We start from the raw sequence: 27610 nt of genomic DNA on the forward strand, positions 1-27610 counted from the left end.
AAATGGGACAGGGTACATAGTAATTGAAAATTATTTTTGAGAGAAAGTAAACAAAATGTTGAAAACCAAAGGATTGGCCCTTCTTTGGAGAACTGGTTCCTCAATCTCCCCTCCACACTAAGACACGTCCTTCTGTTTTCCTTCCATACCCCCCAGTATTTCTCCTCTTAAGTGCCTTCAATCATTTGTACTTATGTATTTAATAATTAATAGCTGTCTTCCAAGGGTGTTTTACCAATCCAATCTCTATATTTAGGACTAAACCTGAGATTTTGAGGGAGAGGACCAGATCTTTATATTCCCAGGGCCTGGTACTGTGCCTAACATATAATAATTTGCAACAAATGTTTCATTAAATGACCAATAAAGTTGGCAGAGGAGGATGTTAGAAATCCCTTAACAAGTCAAGGGAGAACTTTGTGGGCACCAGAGTGAATTGGCTAACTGTCCACCAAAATTTCATGCTCATCCTTTTGTAACTTGGAGTTAGCCCTCCTGGGACTACATTTGTCAGGTCCATTGCCAAGGGGTGGAGATAGTAATGTGCCTATAATTTCTGGGAGTGCTTTTGTTTTGAATGAAGTTATGGTGCCTTTGCTGTTCTCTTTCCCCTTCCGTTGACAGGATGGGGAGGTCTCCCAGGATAAACATTTGTAGCATTGAGCCTTTGAAAATTGGGGTTTGGTTGGTTGGTTAGAGCAGCTAGCTTAAGTGCAAAGCCTGGTGTTTTATTGCCTGAGGGAAGACCAGATCCATGTCTGTTTTGGGGAGAAAAAAACAGACTTGCCTCAGCAGCAGCAAGAATAAAAACAATAAAGGAGGATTGGGATAGCCAAGTCTCCAGTGAATAAATGAATAATATTTAGTGGCTTAGAAACTTAGAGCCTCTTGTTTGAAATGTTTATCAAAAGAGTAGATTGAAATGAACAAAACAAAAAGAAAACATATACAACAAAATGAGTCTAAACAGTGGGAATCCAAACTATAGCATTCCTGAGGGAAAATAATCAAAAGAAGGAACATCAAGCAGCCCTCACATTTGTTAGAAAGAAGTAGGTGCTAGTTGTCAGTGAGGACTTTGTGGCACAGAAGTGGGGGGCAAAGGGCAGACTAGACAGAACTGTTGGAAGCCTGAATGAGCATTCTCTAGTATTGATTAAATATTGTGAAGGTTGTATTTCCACTGCTCAACACCTGCTTCCAGGGTTTGGGGAGCGTGGCTGAATGCAACTTTGAAAGTCCCCTTCCTCATGCCTGGGTGGCTCAGTCAGTTAAGTGTCCAACTTTGGCTCAGATCATGATCTCATGGTTCATGAGTTCGAGCCCCATGTTGGGCTCTGTGCTGACAGCTCAGAGCCTGGAGCCTACTTTGGATTCTGTGTCTCCCTCTCTCTTTGCCCGCCCCCTCCCCCGCTCTCTTTCAAAAAAAAAAACATTTTAAGAAATCCCCTACTTTCCTTTTCTTCCTTCCTTCATTTAAAATAGGAATTGTATAAAGAAAAAAAATGCAATTGGGCATTTAAAAGCTGAAAGCATCTTTCTGGCACAGATGAATCATGGCCCGTTCCACATACTTTGAAAAACTGAGCCAAGGGAATGATTTCCACACTGTTCCATATTTCATTCAGCTGGTAAAGAAACAACTATCTACAATGGGCAAAGTGTACTATAGGGAATGATACTATAGGGAATGTCCTTAGTAAGCCCCATCATACATGTGTGTTGGGGGGGAGTGTACAGGTAGAGGGCAAGACAGGCTTGAGCACAGAGAGTTAGGTGATGCAGCCATCTAGGACTGCTCTGTGACTTTATGAAAAACTCAGTCTCAGGAGGATTGTTTTCTCTGAGAAAGAGGGTCAGGACTAAATGGCTTCAAGGCAACTTACACATGCCCCTAGGAGGCTGATACCTTGGCCACCTGGGATTACAAGAAGCAGTAAAATGGATTTTCCTGCAGAATTATGTCTGATTGTGAGGATATGAGCAATAGAGTTTCTGCAGGTCTAGGTTTGTAAGTGTAGGTGAAGCTGACAGCTTCACTTTGTGCTCCTGGAAAGCTCGAATTGAGGACTGAATGGTGCTGCTGAGCTCTGGGAGATGGCTTACTTGGTTTTTGTGAACCGTATCCCTGTAAATATTGTGAAGCACAACATTGGGTCATTTTTTAGGAGGCTTCTTTGCTCATTGCTTTCCAATATTTGGAAATATACCACATAATGTACCCTTTTCACCAAGGAAGAAAAAAAAAACAACATGCATAGCTGCATAAGGAGCACCTGTGAGAAAGAGGAATTTGACTTGAGCTGAAGGACCTGGTCAGGATAATTGTTTACCATTGTTAGGTTGAGGAGTCCACCAAAACCCAGATTTAGTCATCACATCTTTCTTCCCAGTTTTCTTTCTTTACTTTAGTTAAAAAGGGTCTTTTTAATTACCTAACCCATGTCATATGTAATCATCATGCCTAAAATTCAAGGCATGTTAATTAAATGCCATGAGTGAGAAAAAATCGGGCCCATAGGGAACTCAGAGAAAAACTAATTCTGAATGAGAGAGCTCAGCTGCGACTTTAAGCTAGTAATTAATCTTGACATTGAAAAATAGGAAAAAAAACCCCTTTCATTCTATATAACATACATACAGAAACATACCCAAACCTTAAGTCTATAGGTAGAGGAGTTATTTTGAAGTAGAAGTAAAACATTTTGAGCATGATGTCTCCTGCCAGTTACTGCCCATCCTTCCTCCCTCAAGTAAACATTGTCCCGACATTTAACACCACAGACTAGTTCCATCCATACTTGAACTTGACATGAGTATAATCACACAGTGTGTATTCTTCCATGTTGGGTTGTTTTAACATGTTGTTTCTAAGTGTTGTTGCATATTGTAGTTTTTCATTAAAGGTGTTCTACTTGATGTGTATACTGCACTTATGTACCTGACTGTTGATGTAAGTTTGTTTTCACTAGCATTTGTTTCTTACAAATAATGATGCTGAGAACATTTCTTTCATGTGCTTTTTCAAAAAATAGTTGAGAGAGGGAGTATAATTCAAAAAATAGTTGAGAGGGGCAGACAGAGACAAAGAATCCCATGTAGGTGCCATGCTGTCAGTGCAGAGTCTGACTCAGGGCTCCGTCTTACATACCTTTAGATCATGACCTGAGCTGAAATCAAGCATCGGATGCTTAATGCACTGAGCCACCCAGGCACCCCTTTTATGTGCTTCTTGATGCATAGGTACATACATTTTTCTTGTATACATTTGAGAATGAAATGGTTGGGTCATAGAGCAGGCATATGATTAACTTTACTTGGTAATTTCAAACTGTTTCCCAAAGTGGTTATTGAATAGATTTGAGAACAATAACAAAACTGTGGGGAAGAGAATTAGAGACAGGAAATCTCCCAGCGAGGAGGCAGAGACATGAAAGAGCCTGTCATGCTCCATGACCAGGGAGCGTTTTAGGGTGGCTAGAGTTATGAGTGCATGATAAGTAACACTAATAGATAAGTCCCAAATAGGCAGGGAGAAGGATATGGAAAACTTGAATACCTTTCTTGGAAATAGGAACCTTGTTGTAAGTAATGGGAAGTCATCAAGGAAGGGGAGATGGGGGAGTAACATGATCAGTTCTGGGCTTTAGGAAGAGGAGTCAGTGTGGACTGGCTGCAGGGTAAGGGGAAAGGTGAGGTTCTGAGTTAGGGTATTGACAGGAAATCAAGAGTTATTAAGGAGACAGAATAGCTGAAGTTCCTATGAGTACCTGCTTTCTCGTATGCAACTCAGGGCCCTTTTCTTGAGTGCTGGAACTCTGAGGTGGCTGGGATTTGCTCTCCCTTTTCCTTCTTTTCTCTTTATTGTTACGGACTTCTGTTAGCATTTTTAATTCCTTTCAGTAAGCGTTTTACTGTGACAATATGTGGCTGTGTGGTTTTAAGTAGAGATGGGGGGTTAAACAGTCAAGGATGGACAGTTGCAGATCTGTAAGAAATGTTAGGTATAAGCAAGGGGTTGTCCAGGAGACTTTGAGTTTGAATCATACTCTAAAAAATGCTGTCAAAAAGATGCTGAAAGACTTTATGATTTCTAGTCCACACACTCAAATATTGGGAAAGGCCCTGTCAATATGTAGTGCTCTGTTCATAATTTTAATAGGAAAGGCTTCACAGTCTAAGAATAATTTGTATGAAACCATATTAACCATTGATCACCAGAAGACCAATTTAATCTGATTGTTTTATGATGGTATTAGCACACTGTTAAGGGGACCAGATGGGTCAACAAAGAAGTACATAATTATGTGGCAAAGAATGAATTCTGTCAATCAGGTTTTTTCTAGCCACACAGAAAAATGCATTAACACCACTCCTCCTGCCCCCAACCCCCCATGTCAAATGCTTGACATTACCCCCGTTTTTCAACATGAATCTGCCATCATTTAATAGCTTTGGGGTTTGGGCTCAATTAGTTTCAGTCTTTGTGGTATGAGCCTGAAACCTAGGCAGAGGCAATCATAATAAATATTTGGTAGACTCCAGAAGAATAATTGTATTCCCTAGCTACAAGCAATTAAGCACTAGATGTATTCCTTGTAAACCTTTGCAAATGCAGTGAAAAACATGTTTTAAAAGACAAATAATTAAATGGCTTCTTTCCTTTGTTGGCATTTAGGTAAGAGAAAATTAAACCTTGTTGTTTTACCTAGGAGGAAAAGATATTTTCTGCTGTAAAGATTATGATGGTTTGTATATAACGTGCTGATAATCTTTCAGAAATCAAGAGAGTGGGATAGATGCCAGAAAAAGATGGGCAACAGTCCCAAAATTCAAGAGGATCGAAAGAATGGCTTTCACAAACTACTGGGGAGAAGCTTAATTTCAGTTCCCCCCTATTTTCTAGAATGTGGTAACAAGAACTTTAGATTTGGAAGTATTGTTCAATCCTCTCCCAACACAGTAACGTCTCCTACAAAATCCAAAAAAAAAAAAAAATACTCATTATCCATATAGAAAAAAAATGACAACAGAATTTAAAGTTATGTGGTCATGAGGGCCTTGTAAAATGAGAAGACTTGGACAGGTAACTGATGAAAGATGACATTTTGTCACTCTTTCTTGAAATTTTTATGTATGGATTAAAAGTAGGAGAAGGAATGGATAAGTGGATATTTAAAAAATTTTTTTTTCAATGTTTATTTATTTTTGGGACAGAGAGAGACAGAGCATGAACGGGGGAGGGGCAGAGAGAGAGGGAGACACAGAATCAGAAACAGGCTCCAGGCTCTGAGCCATCAGCCCAGGGCCTGACGCGGGGCTCGAACTCACGGACCGCGAGATCGTGACCTGGCTGAAGTCGGATGCTTAACTGACTGCGCCACCCAGGCGCCCCTAAGTGGATATTTAAAGATGTTTTCATATTTACAACAGTTCTGTGGATACTTTATAGAATAAAGTAAAAAAAAAAATGGAAGCTTTAAGAGATCATTTAATTCATCCACGATCACTTAGTGGTGAGAAATCCGTTTCTTTTTTTGTGCTCTGATATCTATGTACTGATATGATGCCCCCTGCACTGGACTCAGCCCTATGCCTAATGCAACAACTATCCAATTATGACATGTGCCTTCTGCATGAGTAACTCCTATGACGGAGAGCTCATTACTTACTATTTTACAGCTTTTTTTTTTTGCGGGTATTTTTTTTTTTTTTGTCTTTAACCTATTTCACAGATGTTTTGCTTTCTTAGTCTATTTCTAATCAACACACACTCCCTGGAATATTGTGCTACATACATAGCTTCATCCTAACACCTGTATACCAATAACTCCCATAGTTAAACCTGGGGTCCAGGTGGCTCTTATGAGATTAATGTATCAAATGATATAGAACCACCTGGCCATGATATTGGATTATGAATGTCAGCTCAACCATTTGGCTGATAACATCCTTCCTGGAAACAATTTCCCTGACTCCAAATCTGTTACACTTTCTGTAATCTCTCTCAGATCTCAAGTCAGAAACAGAGTGGTTGTCACTTCTGTCTGCCTTTCCTCCCCACGTCTACTTGATCATTAATTCCTGTTTCTTCTTGCTGAAGACATTCACATCTCTTCCCTCTCCACTTCCCGTGCTCCCAGTTCTAATCCACCTAACACTCAGAGTTTGCCATAATTACTGCTCAGCCTCAGATATTTTCTCTAGTTCTAGAGCAGTACCTTCCTATGGTGGTTAGAATACTTTGTGTAAAATATGTACCTTACTATGTCCCTTTCCTTCCTAAATATTTTCTGCATTTCTGTCTTCAGAATAAAATGTCTTAGCATGGGATAAAAAAAAAAATTTTCCTAATTAGGGCACTACTTTCTCCTCTGTGTACTAGCCCTTGGTTGTAGGTGTTGGGGATAATGTCCTAGTAGCTGAGTATCAGATGTTCCTCAAAATGAATGCATATCTGAATTCCTTGGAAAACTTTAAAAAATTATAGAAAACAAAACCATGATGAGATACCACCTCAATACCAGTCAGAGTGGCTAAAAATAACAACACAAGAAACAACAGGTATTGGCCAGGATGTGGATAAAGGGGAACACTTTTACACTGTTTGTGGAAATGCAAACTGGTACAGCCACTCTGGAGAACAGTATGGAGGTTCCTCAAAACAACAACAAAACCCCCCAAAACCCCTAAAAATAGAACTACCCTATGATCCAGCAATTGCACTGTGAGGTATTTACCTAAAGTATTATAAAAACACAGATTTGAAGGGGTACATGCACCCAATGTTTATAGTAGCATTATTAACAGTATCCAACTCATGGAGAGTGCCCAAATGTCCATTGACTAATGAATGGATAAAGAAGACCAGAAGATGTGTGTGTGTGTGCATGTGCGTGTACATGTATACATACATACATACATACATACATACACACACACCATGGAATATTACTCAGCCATCAAAAAGAATGGAATCTTGACATTTGCAAAGATGTGGATGGAACTATAATGTGTTATGCTAAGCAAAATAAGTCAGAGAAAGACAAGTACCACAGGATTTCACTTATATGTGGAATTTAAGAAACAAAACAGATGAAAATATGGGAAGGGGGGAGAGAAGAGAGGGAAACAAGCCACGAGAGTCTCTTAACGATAGAAGATAAACTGTAGGTTGATGGAGGGAGGTGGTGGATGATGGGTATTAAGGAGGACATCTTGTCATGATGAGCACTGGATGTTGTATGTAAGTGATGAATCACTGAATTCTACTCCTGAAACCAATATTGCACTTTACGTTAACTAAAATTAAAAAAAAAAAAATAGACCTCTGGGTCTCATCCTAGATTGACAGAATTAAAGCACTTTGTCTTTGAGTCTATGGTTTAGCAAGTATCCCAGATGATTCTGGTACAAGTTTGTACTTGGGAACCATAGCTACAATAGGTACGAGAGATATCTCTTTTAATGACCTTACACTGTTAGGGATGTTAACATCAATATACTTGCAACAACTTGGACATAAAATGAGGCAGATATAAAGAGACATGAGAATATAAGGAGTAGATTAGAATTTTGCCATTGGAAATCAAAGGTGTTTGGAGAATACCAGAAGCTTCTTTCTGTCAAGGAAACTTTGTGAAAACTAGGTCTTGGTTCAACCCCTTGAGCTACATTGTGTGCTCTGACTTAGGAGAATGTGTATTCCTGAGATTTGTTCTTTTTTTTTTTTAATTTTTTTTCAACGTTTATTTATTTTTGAGACAGAGAGAGACAGAGCATGAACGGGGGAGGGGCAGAGGGAGAGGGAGACACAGAATCGGAAACAGGCTCCAGGCTCTGAGCCATCAGCCCAGAGTCTGATGTGGGGCTCGAACTCACGGACCGCGAGATCGTGACCTGGCTGAAGTCGGACGCTTAACCGACTGCGCCACCCAGGCGCCCCTGAGATTTGTTCTTTTAACATTACTTACCACTTGCAAAATTGTACTCAGCCCCCAAAGAGAATAGCGTATGAGGACATTGAAAAAATATTTTCTTAGAGAAGAGCTGATGGTCAACTGACAGGAGGTGATCAGGATGATTTAAATATGGGACCTCTTTCCTGTGCTGCTGGCTCTCAGAGATGGCTTAAGAGTAAGTAAGCCCTCCATCAGTCCTCTTATGGTCCTCTTATGGAACAAACTGGGCTGTTCACAACTCCTCAGCCAAGCGTGCTTGTATTCCCCATGCACTTCTTTAAATCTTCCCTCTCATTCAACCTGTACCTTGAAAACCTCTGTTTATTCTATGTCCTTCTAATCTTTTTAGGATCTGAATGAGCAACAATTGCCATTCATAGTCATTGTCGTCATTCCCTTTTCCTCTTACCATTTATTAAGGTCTTAGTTTACAACAAGCATTGGGCTAAACATTTACATAAAAAAATCTAATTATGATAATTCTGTAATCTAAGTATCTTTGTCTTCGTTTTACAGATGAAGGCTTAGAGAAATGTAAATTGTCCAGTCACATAGCCAGTAAGTGGCAGAGTAGGGATTGGAACCCAAGTTTCCATGATCACAAGTCCAGGACAGCTTCTTTATAATTATTTCATATGTGTCATTTTGTTCTCCTTCCCTCAGGTTATTGTAGACTCCCTAGAGGAGATGCTCAAATAGGAGTCAGTGTGATAATGACTGTTCACTTACAGATTTGTTCTCTGTTTGCTTACCTCTGTGTCCCTGGAGGCCGGGTTCTGTGAACTTGCATAATCCAGAACTCTCTTGACCTCTGCCTTCCTTTTGATTGGGTTTGGTGAATAGGCATCAGGAAAATGGAGGCAGGAGGTTTGTTCCTTTCCCTGTACCCCTGCTATTAATTTCCTTCACCTGAACCATGTGGGGTTCATTCTGATTCCTGTTGGGACACTACCTCATATAATTAGCATACTTGATTCTATACTTCTCTCTGCCAATAACAAGCCTTTTTGTTGTAGATCTAGATAGATAAATCTAATTCTGTAATGACCTCCATATTGCCCAGATAACCCATCGATGTCTCAAACATTACCAAACCTGAAGGTATATATTTCCATACATTTTGTTTTTCAGGCTATATATCCTATGCTGGTGACTGAGTCACTTTAGCTAGAAACCTGGAAGTCCTTTTAAGCCGCTCTTGCTCATTCATTCTAGAGCCAATGTCACCATGTTCTTAGCCTGAATCCTTAATATAATTCAAATCCACCTCCTCCTCCCTGTACCTGATGCCACGGATTCTGTTTAGACTCTCATTGTCTATCATTTGGGCAATTAAATTGCAACAGCTTCTTAATTGGTTTCTTCATTTCTGGTCTTGCACATCAACACTGCTGCCAGATCGAGCTTTCTCTTTAATTTAAAAAAGTAAATAGGTGCTTGTTGTGAAAATTCAAATAATATATTTAAAAATTCCCTCTCATCACCTCAAAACCACTCCATGATGGTAACTACTGAGTTTATTTTGACTTTATTTTCCTGTGCCTATAAACCACATATAAACACTTGCAGGTTTGTTTATAACCTTGGTATACTGTACATATATTTCAGCAATTGAGAATACTATAGACAAGAATTCTCTTTTACAACTAAAACCAACAATATTATCTCCTCTTCCCCCTTATTTCTATGATAAAGTCCATGTGCTTCTATATGGTAGCCCAAGGCCTTCCATGATGAATCCTTGTCAGAGTCTCCACCTTCATCTCATCTGGTATTCTCGTTTTTACCCTGTGATCCAGACACACTGAAGTGCTAACTGCTCCCTAAAACACGTTGAGAGTTTCACGCCCTCATCTCTTTTCTGAGAAATTCTCCATTTACACAAATTGGAGAATGTATGTTTCTTTCCCTAGTAGATTTTCTCAAGAAAAGAGCATGGAGACTAGTAACAATTCCTGGCTTTGGAAACCTCCAGAAAGTGTAGAGACTATGTGAATAACAGTTCAGTTTTCATTACCATCATCCAGTTCCTTGATTTCTCAGTTTTTAATTGTAACTAGTTAGTAGAAGTAAGATTAAAAAAATCTCTATTTGGAAAATAGAAGTAAGGTAAAAAATTTAGAAATGGAATGATGTCCCATTCTCTAAATATTTCCACTGCTATAAATCTGTTTTAAAAAAACTCATCACAGGTCTTAGTAATTTTCTATAACCTAGATGCCAGAAGATAAATAAAACTAAATAGAACATTCTACTTTACTTATCCACACTGACAGTGCATAGCCCAAAGTGGGGCTTGCACTTGCAAACTGTGAGATCATGACCTGAGTCAAAGCTGGACACTTAACTGACTAAGCCACCCAGACGCCCTCTCTGCTGTGTCTTAAATAGAGGTGTGCAATAGAAAACAGGTAAACAGAAAACCATTAGTATTTATACATGCCATAAATGGTATAAACTCAGGTGGCAAAAAGAAGAATGGACACACACAAACTGTTTCTACTAAAATAGTCATGAGAAGTTTAACTTGGAAGGTTTGCCTTTCTGTCCTTTAAAAGTAACATAAGGAAGGACGCCTGGGTGGCTCAGTTGGTGAAGTGTCCCACTTTGGCTGTGGTCATGATCTTGTTTTGTGGGTTTCAGCCCCAAGTCGGGCTCTGCGCTGACAGCTCAGAGCCTGGATCCTGCTTCAGATTCTGTGTCTCCCTCTCTCTCTCTCAAAAATAGGAATATCTGGGTACCTGATTTATTAAGTGTGAATCTTCTAATTTTGGAAGTGATAAGATGGTTGGAAGACCAATTTGGTAAAACTATCATTCATACCTTACTAATTTTAAGAGTATCTGTTAGGGTGCTATGAAGAGATTTTAAATCTATCTTATAAAATAATATGTCTGATTTGGTTCAGAGAATATATAATATGAGCATAATTAATAAACACAGACTAGTGGTAGTCCTTATTGATACTTATAGTTCAGTTCTTTAAATGAAAACCGACCAAGGGATAGTTGTAGAAATCTTCACTCTCTAGGAATTTCTGGTTGAGAATAGGGGGAGTATAAATGTTACTTCCAAATATTTAATGTTAGAAATAATTTAGAGGTATACGGTCCACTTCCTAGAATGTTTTCTAGCAATAACACTCCAGAAGCCATTGTAATGAGCAAAACTTCTCTTAGTGAGATGCATTAATTAGATCTTAGGTATACTTAGGATATGTTTCTCCTGGTTGGCAGAAGGGGAATTGATGAGACCACTGCTCTTGCAATGTCCAGTCCTGAGAGCATTGGAGATATTCTCTAGGGTTCACAATGCCAATCAAATTGGGAGTGAAAATAGCCCTGAAGAATTAGCTTGTGAGCTGTGGTTGAAAAATCTAACATATCTGCTCAGACTCTTGCAGAATTTTTTCCTTTTGCTTTTGTACAGTTTCAAGATCTTATGTACTGAAGGATATAGGGATAATAAAATGAATAAATGATACTGGTCAGATAGCAGCTAATCTTTAAGAGTGGACTCTCACCTCACAGAGAAAGGTGTAGAGGGAAGCCTTCTAGACAACAGAAGCAGCCTGACTGAAGTCAGAGTATGACATTACTCTGACCTACAATTAGCTGGTATCATCACCATCATTACCTGGGAAGAGCAAGGAAGATAGAGATAAAGATGAAGGGACTTGGATGCTTGCTCTGTTGTGCCATTAACTAATTATGTCATTTCTGTTCCCTGGGCCTTGATGTATGGATGAACTGTATGCATGTGTATATGCATTAGGGTTTAGAATTAGAAGTTAAATCGTTCCATCTCTTGGACTTCCTCCAGCTCTCACGTGTAGGAACAATATTACATTAACTAAGATCTGTTGAGGATCTCTTAGAATTGATAGTGACTATGATAATGGTTCATATAATAGTTCATGGTTAATCTGCCTGGTGAGAGGAGCAGTCCCAGTGGCCCATAGGTAATAAGGGGCTAGATGGCCGTCACACCTCCAATTTCAAAAACACGTATCAGTGTTTTCTGCTCAACCAGGTTAGTAAATTTATTTTGGTTGGTTTTGGTGTCCATGTGTAGTTGTTTCCCCATTGGAGGCTGCATTATCTTCTCTTTGTAGTATGATCTGTATGCACTCTGAAGTTAGGATAAGGTGAAGAAAGGGGAATCTGGAGATTCTTAATTATTTTCTCTGGGCCTGGAATTGATTGCTTTGTATATGATCAACGTAGAACATCTTCAGCTAAAAGATGCTAAGTTGAGTTAGAGAAGCCTCTGGAGTAGTGCTCTCAGATTTTATCCATGACTTGTCCTGCTCTAAGCTTTTATCAGTGTCTTGTACACCTATGTAGTAGATAGTTATTACACTTTAAATAGCAAAAATGAGGATTAGCTCATTTACTTATTATGAGATGTTTACTCCACACCACTCAGATTACTTGCCACTAACTAGCCATGCAACTATTTTCAGCCAATGAATGGACTGCAAGCAACACATTTATGAGGTGGTTTGAAATGCTAGTTCTCTTCTATACTTCTACTGCAGTTGTGGAGGGTTGAGATTTTATGTGGTCCCGCCTGGTCCCTGAGTGACTGTGTAGAGTAGAGCCCCTTGCTAGCCATGTTGGATAAATGTGAGCAGGATATAAACATTATTAAGTCACTGAGATTTCAAGGTTGTATAGGCTAGGCTATTCTGACTAATAAACATAAAATAGTTAATATCACAGATGATCCCTAAAGCTCAAAACACCTATGAAGTTCAGTATGCAGGCCAAAAGTAATTCAGGATGAGTGAGGCATGGCTTGGTAGTAGCTCATATAAAAGGTTATGAGGGAGGGGTAGGTTAAAGAAGATAAATTACAATATACCCGTGGTCTTCAAATATTTCAGAAGTCATCATAGAGGGGTCAATTTGTTCTGGGTTACTGTAGAGGGCAGAAACAAGGCCAGTTTGAAAAAAAAAGAGATATGGATTCACTATAACGAAAACTATTTCATCAGTTTGAGCTATTCAAGATATTGCAAGCTTACAAATAGTTGAAGTAGGCATGCTGAAGCTGGAAGTCCAAGAATCAGAAATTCTCTGACGAATTTCTTCACCATATAAAATCCTCTCAGTGTTAAGACTCTATTATTGTTTTTACGTCAGTAACGGTCAGAATATCTGTACGTGTGTTTTGAGATAGGATATGTTTTATTATTTACGCAGAAAGGGACTTTGCTTATAAGAGCTTATTTACAATTTTGTGCATCTCTTTGCGATGAGGGTATGGATGCTGCCAGATGTCATAAGACAGAATTGCATCAATGTTGATTTGGCTAGATTAGGTTGGATAAGATCAGGAAATTAGAGCAGTGGTTTCCAAGTTTGGTCCAAAAATAGTGCTGACTGATGAATAAATGCATCTGAGTATTTTAATAAAAATACTAATTCCTAGGTCTTAACCCTTGAAAGTTTAATTTATGGGTTGGGTGTGTGGGGGTGTGGAATATGTATTTAAGTTCTCCTGGTTATTCTGATGGGCAGTATGACTGGGACTGGTGGTCTGTGGAACTTACTTATTTCTCTGCTTTTGTGGGTGTTTTATTCTTTTTGTTTGTTTTACTCATTTCATAGAAAAGATTTCAAATCTCCAGGCCTATATAAACTGAATAGAGGGGAAGGAGATTTCTTCCTACAGTAGTCCATATGTGTATAAAGGGAAACATTAATTCACTGGAATTATGAGCAATTGTGGCAGAAGCAACTATATCGCCTCCGGAATCGGGGTTGAGAAGGGAGTCACGGAGGATAAGAATCAGAACCTGTTGTGGCCACCAGTCTCCTCATCATGTCACCATTTCCTTATCATGTTGGGACAAACACAGGGAACTCCCTTGGTTGTAGCCAGAGGGATTGGAAGCCATGTAGTTTAGCATCTTTTCCTATCAAAAATTTCAAGGAATCAATTAAAAATGACCACAGTCAGGCACTTCCGTGGTATCATCAGAGGTCTCCTCAGTTGTCTCTTAATCCTGTGGCTCTCGTGGAGTCTGGCTGTCATTGAGTTTCAGAGCTGCCTGAGGCAGCATAGCAGAAGGTGAGCTTCTGAGAGAGGGGCTGGCAAGATTCCCTCTCAGGAGAGAGGATAATCAGCCCCTAGGTCTGTGCAGGGAGCATTTAGCAGAGTGAATACTGGTACTTAATTGAGACCCCTTCTCAAGCTTCCTTCCTCATCCTGCCCTCTCTGCAAAAATTGGCTACATTCACTATGTACACTAAGTCTGTCCATAGCAATGTCTTTTCCCTGGATGGTAATTATTTTTTAACAGGTTGAGATAACTACATAGTCATTTGTGTCTGGGGCTAAGTGTCCTGGCCTATTTTAAGTACACATCTCTCTCTTCCTATAATTGTCACACTCTTTAATGAGGCTTGAAACGCTCCATTTCCTGACCTCTGTCTCTAAGACTTTGATGTTTGTTGCCTGACAAGATAGTTTGAACCCCCGAAGAATGTAAGGTAAAATTCTGGTGACCGCTACGTGCCCCCCGAATATTTTCTGTAAGCTCTAGCACTGCTGTTACATTTCCTTCCACTAATACTGTGTCCTTTGGATCCTTGCTGTAGCCAGCCCACGGTAAATTCCAAAGTTGTAGTTAACTGATCTGCTTGGGAGGGTGAATCAAAGTCTCAAGTAAATATAAAAAGTCAGAAATCTAACACCAGTTCAGCAACCAAGAATCTCTTTATAAGTTGAGTACCAGCTTTAGAAACACCTCACTTATTTATATCTGGCAGCTTGAACTATATGATCTCTCTGTGTGTGTGTGTGTTTCCATTTTCACATACTTTCAGTGCCTAGCACAAAGCTTTGCACGTAGAAAAGGCTTAGGTAATAATCCTTTATCTTAGAATGGATGGGTGGATGGATGAACAAACAAAGTTTCTGGAATACTGTCAGGAACCAGATTGGAATTCAAAGAAGAAACTCCATGGCCCAAATATATATGCACTGTCCGTGTCTATAGTATAACCTTGTTATCCTGGAGCAGTACTTGTGTATACCTTTGTTATAGTCACTGATAACACCTGGTTCATTTTCACATATGTTGGATCTTAAATACATATATCGTTGTCCTGGTCATATGATTTTTTTTTTCAGATACTTGAACACTATTTACTCTTGTATTTAATTCGCATGATCTTCAATATCTCTTTTTCATTTTGTAATACGTTTGTACATTTTAAATGGCAGTGGAGATAAACTGGCTTACCCTACCTGCCAAGAGGGCTCTTAAGGGTATCACTATTTTATAGCAGTAATTGAAGGTCATTTTGCGAGGCAGGGGATAAAGGGACGAATTTAAAACAACCTGAATAAAAAGCACAATTTTAAAAAGCAATGTTTTGCTTATCTGAAAAAATAACTCTATCAGATAAACGAAGTATTACTATAATAAGTAGCATCACTTCCAGTTTCTTTGCGCACCATATGTTGAGGGTGGCTACATAGAAAATAAATTTAAGGTTGTGACTTTTGAGGAGATTTGTAAAATATAGTAAAGCCTGGATTAACCATGCTCCAGCTTCAAAAAATTGTAATTAACTGGTTTTTCTTTTACTGCCTTTCAAGGGAAAGAGACATGTCACATGAAAACAAATTGATATCATGAATTTAGTTTTTAAAAGGAAAGAGGAAAAGTAACAGTTCCTCTTGATTTCTTTCTTGAGATTTGCCATAGACTCAGCTCTCAGTCTGTCCAGTGTGAGATGATGATACTTGATTCTCAAATAAATGATTAACCTAAAGATCTGTGCTTCTCAGATGATCAGGTAAGGGTTCAGTTCCCTTCACTAGCCTGTCCATTCAAATAGAAGAGTGGACTTAATCATTACTTGAAAGATTTCAGTGCCAAGTGTTCAGCTTGTTAACTCTGAGCAAAAAATTCAGTTTATCTGAAGCCTTCCTTCCTAAATACCAACATAGGCTCCCAGTTTCCCTAAGTGTTTTGGCCCAGTGTGATTTGATACTGCTAGAGAGGCAGGATGTGCAGATTAATAGCTGTGTGCTGGCATTGGCCAAGCTCTTCTGGAGCCAGGAGGCATACAGAGGAGAATTATGCAGTGTGTAGATTAGGGCAGGTGGGTACCATATGGTAAAACTTCGAATGCAAGGAAGACAAAGGACTTCCTTGGGTAATATGTTTTCACCTCTGCAAATGGGAAAAATCCTATTTCAGCCTTAGTCCTCTGTACCAAAAGAAATATTTTAACCTGGAAAAAGGAAACTCAAGGAGTAACTTGTGTAGTCCATTTCTGCCCTGAGCAAGATGTACATTTTCCCTTACTCTTTATCAATGTAGAATGAATCCAAAACTCCTCTGAGCTGCTGTGAATCCTATTCTTCCTGCAAGGTCAAGCTCAAGTTCTGAGTTCTGCCTGTCCTCAACCTTCTTAGCCCATACACAAAGCAAAATTACCACTGTCTTCATCATCTTTTATTCACAATTTGAGCACTGTCTGTGGCGTTTCTTTCTCATGACAGCTTTAAAAATGGCATAGAGCCTCCTCTTTTAAATGGGACTCTACCCAGTAGCAGCCAACACTGAACACTTCCTCTGGCCTCCTCTGGCCTAATGAGCCCTTGATTATTGTTTGGCATTATTAAATGTCAGCAATAGGATGGCTCCCCTCTGGGAACTCAATGAGAATGGCAAGAAATATAAGATTAGAATTGAGGAACCACATAAAATAGCTTTTATTTATTGGCAAAAGGGAGAAAAAGCTACTAAACATCATCCCAATGTTCCTCTTTATCATCTGTTGTTGACTTCTCCTTTTTCCGCCTTGAGGGCAGCAGTTTTGTCTTTGTACAATGGAACACATTATTGCAACGCATTTTATTTCAATAATGATATTAATAATGGAGTTGGAAAACATTTATTTGCCAATCGTTTAAAAGGAAATTAAGCTGCATGGTTTCCTGCCCACGCTTGTCTGTAACAACTTTCTCTGACTCTGAGAATGGAGGTGGTGAATCTACCCCTCTGGAAATTTATCTGAGGAGATGGCTTGCTTTTGCTGAGTGCTTCCTCTGTCACAGGCCTATAGGTAAGTCCTTAAATCCCTTATCTCACTTGATTCTCACAGTCATCAGTGAAGAATTACCACATTTCGTAGATGAAAGAATGGGCTGACCAGGGATAAAGTAACTTACCCAAGGTCAGGAGCTGGAATTCAAGCTCAGGGCAACTGATGGGCCGCAAAGTCTCCTGTGTTGTACAGACAGTGGAATGTGATGGGGGAGAGGGGAATAAGGCTAACGGATAGGAAGGGCAGGAATATTTTTGCACTGTGTTGGGATTCCTCACCCTGATGTCAGAGGACTGAGGGACACTGGATATTTTCATGAGTAGAGACAATCCAGGTTAAGGCCTCTCGTATCTACACGGAAATGTGAGGTTTGAGAGAAGGATCAGTACTACCTCAGAGTTCCAGAGACCTGACCTCCCATACAGGCAATGCCACTAACTTTCCATGAGATCTTTTTATTTTTCTTCATCTGTGAAATAGGGGCATGAACACGTGTCCTTCCCACCCTATGGGGTTACTGTGAGTCACACACACAAGGTAAGGTCAAGGGCACTCAAGGCTTGACAGTTGTTTAGCTGGGATGACTTGAGACAACTTCCAACGGTGAGATTCTGTTTGACAGATGCATTTCAAAAACACTTGGAAAAGCACAAATCCCATTACAAATGTAAGGGATTATTGAGAGCAAGGAGGTGTGATACCGATAGTCATGTACAGGTGCCAGATAGAAGTTTGTGATTTTCTGCCTCATCTGTCTCTTGCAAAAGATTTGGGAAAACCAGGAGAGGTCTTTTTCTTTGCATTACTGTGGAGCATGTTGTTTTTTGTTGGAGACTTTGAGTCTGGAGTTCTCTCTTGTCCAGCAAGAGACCAGATGCAGAATTGAATATGAGACAGGCTAATTTCTAGGAGGAGACAAGAGCCCTAAGTAAGGGTCCTTGCTCTGTGTTTAGGATCAGGAGGCTTACAAATGTGATGGACATGCAGAAATAGACAATAAAACAGTGACCATTAACTCATGTGTTTGAGAGAGAGGGGGTTTCTAAGATACGTGGTGTTAGGGGTTTGGGTCAATACAAAACAAAATCCTGGCGCTCAGCAGATGGCTGTTTATAGCAGGCACCAAGTGGTGTATCTGTTTATCTTAATTAGTCTAGAGTGTAAGACAGAGCACGCTACCTCATGGTCAACAAGGCACTTTTTTTTTTTTTTTCTAATTAGCTCCAGGCAATTTCGCCCTGTTGTGGCAGTCTTTCACCCTGTTTACCTGTTTACCTATTCTCAGATGTTTTAATCCTGTGGAAGCCACTTGCCACTCTACACTTTGTTCTATGCTGGGGGGCACTTTCACCCTGTGGTGGCTTTTTGCCCTAAGCCTGGTTAACCCATTGGTGCAAGCTCAGGGAATTCTTAAACTTATTCCTCACAGTTTTTGTCTCTCAAAGGTCTGGAACTGGTAGGTGGAGATTAGAGATGTGCTTAGACGTGGAACAGGTACAGTATATCTGGATCCACGGTCTCTCTGTGAAGATAAATCCTGTGTCCTATATTTATATTCTCCATTTGGCGTTGTTCTGGAACATAGCACTCATCAGTTTCATTCATTAAATGAACATTTTAGAGTGCCTAAAAGAATCCTGCAATAAAATGTTGCCTTAACTAATTTCATGCTTTGCCTGGAAGTAACCACCCATATTTTCTAGACATTGAGGTTACCTGGGCACCTCAGTTTTTATAAGTTTGTGCTATAATGGTATCGTGCTATGGTAAATGCATAATTCCAAGAAGATACATTTGAATGAATACCTTGTGTATATTTCTTTGTATAGAAGCAATGATATTTAAAATATACGTTGTGATTCGTAAGATAAGAATTAATTTCTTCCTCTTTTTCATATCTTCCATGTTCAATGAATAAGTAGAATAATCAGGAAGGAGAAACCAACATGAGCAAGTCCGTAATGCATAGTGAGCCCCATGATTTTCTAAGGCCATGAAATATGGACATTGAAGCGGCCTTTGCTCATCTCAAATAGTTAAGGAATGACTGACACCCTGTTTTTCTCTTCCTAACTTGTGCATTTTGTGCCCCATTCTCAAGAGGGGAAGAAGCCTAGTGTTTGACAACTTTGTTACTTGGGAGTGAGCAAAGCAAAGATGGTCTTACTGGTTTAACAGCTTCCCTAGATCTGGCTTGTGCTCATCCTTGCACCCAGATGGTAGTGGGGCCAGCCCCTGCAGGCTCATGGAGGCCTGTTGTGCACATCTCGGTAACTGGAAAATGCTACAAATCAGGGGTCCCTCTCACTTCTCCTAGAGAGCCTGTAGTTAAACATTTATCAACACACCTTTACCCAGTTATTCCCAGCCTGAGCTTTTGAGTACGCAGATTTTCCCTGAGTATGGAACCTGCTCCTGCAAGGTCATTCCTTTGATGTTCCCTTCAGATGTGGTCTCTCTGGGAGATGCTTCAATTTTTGCTTGTAAAAGTAGCACAAGACTGGTTTTTGAAATTTTTAAATTTAAATTCAAGTTAGTTAACATACAGTGTAGTCTTGGTTTCAGGAGTAGAATGTAGTGATTGATTTCTTGCACATGATACCCAATGCTCATCCCAAAAAGTGTCCTCCTTAATGTCCATCACCCATTTAACCCATCTCCCCCCCCGACTCCCTCCCACAACCCTTGATTTGTCCTCTGTATTTGAGTCTCTTATGGTTTGCCTCCCTGTTTTTATCTTATTTTTCCTCCCCTTCCCCTATGTTTATTGAGTTTCTCAAATTCTACCTATGAGTAAAATCATATGATGTCTTTCTCTGACTGAATTATTTCACTTAGCATAGTTCCTTCTAGTTCCATCCACATTGTTGCCAATGTCAAGATTTCATCCTTTTTCATTGCCAAATTGTGTGTGTGTGTACATATTTCCTTTATCCATTCATAAGTCGATGGGAATTTGGGCTTTTTCTGTAACTTGGCTATTGTTGATAGTGCCGTTATAAACATTGGGGTGCATGTGTCCCTTTTAATCAGCATTTCTGTATCTTTTGGATGTTCCTAGTTGCTGGATGGTAGGAATGCAAACCGGTGAAGCAACTCTGGAAAATAGTATGGAGGTCCCTCAAAAAATTAAAAAAGAAGCACAAGATTTTGGGATTCACATAGCACTGTAGTCAAATTGCCACTTACTATCTGTAGTCTTAGAAGTTATTAACTCTTTGGTGTTCATTCACTAGCAAAATAGGGTAATAATATTTTTTAATGTTTAAATTCTAGTTAGTTAACATATAGTTTAATATTGTTTACAGGAGTAGAATTTAGTGATTCATAACTTAATATAGTACCCAGTGCTTAACACAAGTGGCAAAAGAGTGTAATAATTTAGTAATACCTTTCATAAAGGCTGGTTGAGAGAACCATATACCTAAAACTCCCATCCAACTAACAAAAGGAAGTGTTCATTCTCTTCACCATTCTGTAGAATAGTGGTCTCCAATCATCCAAGGGACGTGGGAAGGCAACATTAGAGCTTCTTTCAATCTTTATTCTTAAATAATTTATATTTTGTGCATGTTTATAAGCTACAAATATAATGATGGAGTAGTAATGCATATAATTTATAAATATCTATACAGACTTGGATGTAAGAAAACATTGCTGAAGAACTACACAATCCAAAATTGACATATTCATATTAAGGTATTAAGTAACAGCAATTTATTATATATCACCAAGCTGTGCTTGCATTTTTAATATTTTAAATTTATTTTTTTATTAAGTTTTTTATTTCAATTCCAGTATAGTTAGCATATAGTTTAAATTAGTTTCAGGTGTACAATTTGGTGATTCAACAGTTCTATATATTACTTAGCGCTCATCATGATAAGTATACTCTTTAATCCCCATCACCTATCTTACCCACCCCCCAGTCCACCTCCTCTCTGGTAACCATAAGTTCTCTAGTTAACTTTGTTTGTCTCTCTTGTAGTTTTCTTTGCTAATTTGTTTCTTAAATTTCACATATGAGTGAAATCATATGATATTTGTCTTTCTTTGATGGGCTTATTTCACATAGCATTATACTCTTCTAGTTACATCCATGTTGATGCACATGGCAAGATTACATTCATTTTTATGGTTGAGTAATATTCCAGGGTGTGTGTGTGTGTGTATGCATATGCATTTATTACCTCTTTATCCATTCATTTTTTGATGGACACTTGGACTGTTTCCATAATTTGGCTATTGTAAACAATGTTACAGTAAACATAGGAGTACATGTATCCTTTTGAATTAATGTTTTTATATTTTTGGGGTAGATACCCAGTAGTTACTGGATTATAGAGTAGTTCTATTTTTAACTTTTTGAGGCACCTACACACTCTTCCACAGTGGCAGTACTGGTTTGCATTCCCACCAATGGTGCATAAGAGTTCCCTTTTCTCCGTATCCTTGCCAACACCTGTTGTTTGTGTTTTTTATTTTATGTTTGCATTTTAAATGAAATAATGTATTTCCATGTCTTAAAAAAATAATCTCTGAAGCATTGATTAAAATTAACATTTTTTACTGCTTAGTTAAGATATGCTTTCACATTACTTTATTTCAGTTGTCAGCTAACTATGACCCACAGACTAAATATATATACTGTCTACCCCTTTATAGACAAAACTTGCTGTCCTTTGCCTTATCTTTCACTCATTGTAATTACTACATGTTATTTAGAGAAGCTGAGGGGTTTCATATATATGCACACAACCACAGTTTATGTATTTGTGTGTGTGTGCATGTGTATTGGACACACACCTAAAGACAAAATTTAATTCTGCATCTGGCAATTCTAAAGTCTGTTATCATTCCCCTAAACTGCATGGCAATTTTCTGTAGTACTTACAGTGGCTTATTATAAATAGAGCAAGTACAAACATTACGATTAGGAGGAAGATTACTAACGGTTCCATTTGTAGTCAGGGTGTTCTGAAAGAGAGCCAGATGGTATTTTACCGTTGGTATGTATATTGTTATACCACGGCAGGTATTACTAATTGATTACAACGCTTTTTTTTTTTTTTTTTTTTTTTTTTTTTTTTTTTTTTTTTTGCTGAGTTAGAATGCGGCCACAGAATCCTTTTGAACAGAACTTTGCAGGCATAATATGTGAAACATTATTGGCATTTCTGACAAAGGTGAGTAGAGGGAGGTAGGAGTATCTGGTTCCAATACAAGACTTTGAGGTAGACATGTAGGGAATTGTAAGAACATGACAGAAAACGTGAATTTTGGTTTATTTATTTTTAGCAAGAATTTCCTTCAAGAGGAACATATTTAAGAGATCCTCTTGGGTCAGCATATAGCTGGCAACTGTAGAGGATCTAGGTAAACAGAAAACTGCCTAGCGGAGTGGTTAGGATCATGGACTCTGGAGTTAGAAGGTCTGCTTCCAGATTCCAGCTCTGCTACTTTGCTGTGTGTGATCTTGGCTAAGTTTTACTTCTTGTTTCTCAGTTTGCTCATCTAGTAACATAGGAAAATAAGGAAACCTACTTATGAAACAATCATGAAAATTGCTGATATGATTTGTGTAAAGCATGTGGGGCGCTTCCCAGTGTCAGGTAAGTGCTAATGTAAATGTTACGGTGCTAATGTAAATGTTACGATGCTAATGGCATGGCCCTTAATGTGCTTGAAATCTAGTTGTGAACTCAAGACAGAGAGAAATTGAGAAAAAAATAGAAGAGGGGTGCCTGGGTGGCTCAGTCGGTTAAGCATCTGACTTCATTTTAGGTCAGGTCATGATCTCAGGGTTCATGAGATCGAGCTCCACCTTGGGCTCTGTGTTGACAGTTAGGAGCTTGGTTGGGGTTCTCTCTTCCTCTCCTCTTTCTCTGCCCCCACCTGACTTGTGCTCATGCTCTGTCTCTCAAAATAAATAAATAAACATGAAGAAAAATTTTAAAAAGAAAAAAAATAGAAGATAGTGTAGCATAAGCCACGTTCCAGGGTCTTTATTTTTTGGTGTCATATGCTTCTCAGCACTGTTTCTTCCATCTCTGAAAGTCAAAGATAAATGAAAACACTCACCATTTTCTGCATTTATGCATGATGGTGTTCCATCTTAGTGAATTTTATCCATTACATTGTGCATTTGTCAATAGTCCCCAAGGCAGTGCAGTCCCATGGTAGATCTTGGTGACCGATCATTTGTCCTGTTTTTGTTTTTTGTTTTCTTTTATCTATAGCCAAATAGATATTCTTACCATTATGGAAATTTGGAAAATGATTCATGTCAGTCTAGTACTTTTCAATAATGTTGATTTACCAGTGCATTTAATCAGGTCTCATTATGCTATAAAGCATCTGCAGTAAGGAGTTGCCTTTAAATATTCAAAATATTTCATTGCAAGTTATGGGAAGCATTTGTATTATAATACTCAACTACAATGCCCCAGGGATATCTGGGCAGTCACTAATGAGCTAAACTATCTTTATAGCAATTCTCGAGAGAAATGAACTTCTGATATATGACTGTAAATATCCCTTACATATGCTCTTATGATCTATAGCTTTAAATAATAAAATGTAGAAGTGTTTTCTAAACTAAGTTTTCAGGGAAAAAACACCAAATAGGCTGTCATCAAACTACACAGCAGAGCATTGGTCCTCAAATATCTCCTAACCAAAATTCTAAAAGTGTTAGAATATATACCTTTTGAAATGAACTAAATGGTGATTATAAAGGCTACAAGGGAGTTCTCTTCTGGTGTGGATTATTATCTCAAATTAGCCACATTTTCATGAGCCAGGCTCTTTTCCTTTAATTATTGGCATATTGGAGATAGTACTATTCCTGATATGCTGAAGCATGATTCTAACAGCCAGTACTGGTCCTTGGTTATGGAAAATTAAGTTATCACTAGAAAGTATTTACTTTTTTCACCCAACCTGTATGGGAGGTCTGTACTGAACCCATTGATGTTGGGTTTGACTATGTAGCTTGATTTGGCCAACAGAATATAGGCAACATTGAGAGTTTTGAGCCAAAGTTTTAAGAAACTTTACATGTTTCTGCTCAACTTTCTGGGGGCTTTTGACGTCATCCATGGGAAAGACATTTGACAGCCTCTCCAACCCAAATCTATGACTGAGACCTATGAAGCAAACCCAAGATGAAGCAGCCATTGTGGTCAATCTGCAGACCCGTTAGCATAAAAATAAATGCTTGTTGTCTTAAGGCACTGAGTTTTGGGGCTTGTTAGACAGCCTTAATGTGGCAATAGGTGATTAATGCATGTCTTGGCTTTAAAGTTTCCTGGGTAGAGGTGATTTCCTCAAAAGGATTAGTTGTCTGATCTTCGTATCTTAGTAAGAGATTGGGGTATATAAGCCATGGGGGGAGGTTGGGTAGGACATCTTAATTTTCATCCTACTACTTCTGATCAAATCTCCCATTGCCCTGTTCATTCTCAGATCAAGCTGTGATTTAGTTGTGACTGAGTGATACCCAATTTGAACTTTTGACACTTTTGCTCACAGTTTTAAGCTTGTTGTGCCTTTTGGAGACTTACATATTAGATGGCCTAGTTGTCCCACTTATTGGTGACAGATGATGTACTAAGAAATGCATAGGAATAAGACAAATTGGGGTTCAATTCCCTATTAAGTCACCTGCCACCTATGTGAGGCAGCAAGTTACTTCCCTCACTGAGGTTCAGTTTTCTCATAAGGTGGCAGTAACACATCTCTGAGCATGTGTGTGTGTATTTTAAAGAAGACTGTAAATTAAAATGTTTAGTGTTATTCCTGATATATTCTTTAATGATTACTTGCCATACCAAATACTTTCACATGTACTTTTTCTTGTCATTTTTATTTAAAAAATGAAACAGGAGCACCTGGGTGGTTCACTTGGTTAAATGTCTGACTCTTGATAGCGGCTCAGGTTATGATCTTGTGGTCTTGAGATCTAACCCTGCATCGGACTCCATGCTGAGTGTGGAGCCTGCTTGGGATTCTCTCTTTGCCCCTCTCCCCTGCTTGCATGCATGTGATCTCTCTTTCTCTCCCTCTCTCTCAAATATTTAAAAATATTAAAAATGACCTACTATTATCGTCCCCATTTTATGGAGGGGAAAACTGAAGTATTTGAGTTTATGTAATTTGAAGGAAGCTAGTACAATGAAGCAATGGTGGGGCAGAATTTTAACCGAGGTTAAAATAAGGAAAATTTGGAAGAGAAAAAGACCATCACTTTTATCTCAACAAGAGCAAACTGGATAAATTTTAAAAAGTAACTTAGAGGGGCGCCTGGGTGGCGTAGTCAGTTAAGCGTCCGACTTCAGCCAGGTCACGATCTCACGGTCCGTGAGTTCGAGCCCCGTGTCAGGCTCTGGGCTGATGGCTCAGAGCCTGGAGCCTGTTTCGGATTCTGTGTCTCTCTCTCTGTCTGCCCCTCCCCCGTTCATGCTCTGTCTCTCTCTGTCCCAAAAAAAAAAAAAAAAAAAAAAAAAAAAGTAACTTAGAACAAGTAAAATACAAATCAGCTAAGTTTCAGAAAGGAAAAGGCTGTTTCTAGGAATGAAGAGTGCCATGGCTGTTGTCATCCCTAGGGACATGATGTAAAGGATTAAGCCCCCTCTGATGTGGCTAAGGAGTAATCAGCCTGATTTCTATTTTTAACACTCAAATGTAGACAGACACGATGAATGGAAATCTCAGGGATCCATGGTTGTAAAGCAGATACACATCCAATCTCTGCATATTTCCCATGGTGCACAGGGATAGAATACCAAAGGTTAGGGGCAGAGAAGAGGACATCCCTGAAGGGAAGAACAGGCATAGTTGAGAGAGCACTTTCTTCAGGCAAAATGCTACTTCCCTGAATGTAAGTCAGCAGTTAGACAAAACAGGGCAGAAGAACAGAGCAAGATCCCCACCTCCATCCTGAAGTGCATGGGGTTTTTATGATGAGAACCTCAAAAGATGAGGACAAGGCAGAGAGCTAGATTAGATCTCAGCCCTTCCCCCAGGATGCACGGGGCCATACCAAAGGAATAGTAATCACCTAATTAGGATTGTGATATGGCAGAAGTATTGAGAGAGAATGTCCTGAGATATGCCAGGTTTTCACTGAAAAGGGTGAGAACAAGGCGTAGAAATTCCATGAAGCCTAGAAAACCAGTTGCAGGGATAGAAAGTGAGACTTTCAAGTGACACCTAAAAGACAGTTATTACTATTTTTTAATGTTTATTTTTGAGAGCGAGCATGCAAGCAGGGAAAGGCCAGAGAAAGAGGGGAATAGAGAATCCAAAGTGGGCTCTGTGCTGACAGCAGAGAGCCTGAGGTGGGGCTTGAACTCCTGAACCATGAGATCATGACCTGAGCCCCAAAAGGTGATTATTCAGTCATATAGCTGAGGGTTCACAACTACAGCTGCTATATCTCAGAGGGCTAGTGACCAACTGTAAAACATAAGACAGTTTCTGGAGTCTTGGTGGTGTTCAGATCTGAAGCTCTACTAAGGGAGAGCTGTATTCCCACCATAAAAACATTTGAAGACCATGGTAGACTGAATTTTTCTAAAGCTACAACAGAGCCCAAACACAGGTCAATAATGGATTAGAGTCAGCCTCACCAAGATAATTGAGAAAGGAAGTTGTGTGACCTTCTCTGGGAATAAACATTATTTATTCAGTCTCTGATACTAGTTTTTTTACAGCCAGTGTTTGGTGTCAAAAAATAACTATGAAGCAAGCAGGAAAATGTCTATAATCTAGAAGCAGAACCACATAAGTATAAATTATTTACTATCTGGCCATTTTCAGTAAAAGGCGGCCAACTCCTAATCTAGGAAAAGAATAAATGATGTATTTAGGGGAACAACATTAAGAATGTCAGCACACTTGTAAAAAAAAATGGAGAATAGAAGTCAATGGTGCAGCATACTTAAAATGCTGAAAAAAAAACCCATTAACCCTAGCTCTGAGACTTTTAACTCTACTTTGGCATTTGCTGCCATTTATCGGATGTTTTGTTATGGAGCACATAGAAGCCAACTTCTCAGATCTTGATAATTGTACCTAAAAAGGTGAAGTTACACAGTATGAAGCATAGGGATGTATAGTGAACTTTTAAAAACAATTGCTTACAGAGAAGAAGAAGTTACAATAACATATATAAAATTAGGGCTTGAAAGGGTAGGGCACTCAGTTTTGATTCTCAGTGTTGTGTGGTGAATAGAACATGAGATTGGGGTGACGAGATCAGCATAGAGTCAAGTCACACTTCTACCTCTGCAGTGTTTTTAGGATTGTCTCTCTCAACTCTTTCTAGAGTTCATAACTGCCCCCACCTGCCTAACATGGCTGATTTGCAAATCAAGGGAATGGAAATAGGGGTCTGTGAATGGCTCAGTTGGTTAAGCATTGGACTTAGGCTCAGGTCATGATCTCCACAGTTTGAGTTCAAGCCCCAGGTCTGGATCTCTGGTGTAAGTGTGGAGCCTGCTTTAGATCCTCTGATTCCCTCTTAGCCCCTCTCCAGCTTATGCTCACTGTCTCAAAAATAAACATTAAAAA

General features: G+C 39.1%; 1 long non-coding RNA gene across 2 annotated transcripts in view; it reads right to left on the bottom strand.

Annotated features, from left to right (window-relative positions):
* The window catches only part of LOC109493062, a 59805-nt gene that overhangs the window by 26131 nt on the left and 6064 nt on the right, over nucleotides 1-27610 (bottom strand). For both annotated transcript variants that reach the window (XR_002147086.3, XR_002147087.3), the window contains exon 2: nucleotides 23117-23268. This is a non-coding gene — a long non-coding RNA (uncharacterized LOC109493062). The remainder of the gene's footprint in view (nucleotides 1-23116; nucleotides 23269-27610) is intronic.

Source organism: Felis catus, chromosome D3 (genome assembly GCF_018350175.1).
Source record: "Felis catus isolate Fca126 chromosome D3, F.catus_Fca126_mat1.0, whole genome shotgun sequence".
In the NCBI taxonomy this organism is placed as follows: Eukaryota; Metazoa; Chordata; class Mammalia; order Carnivora; family Felidae; genus Felis; species Felis catus.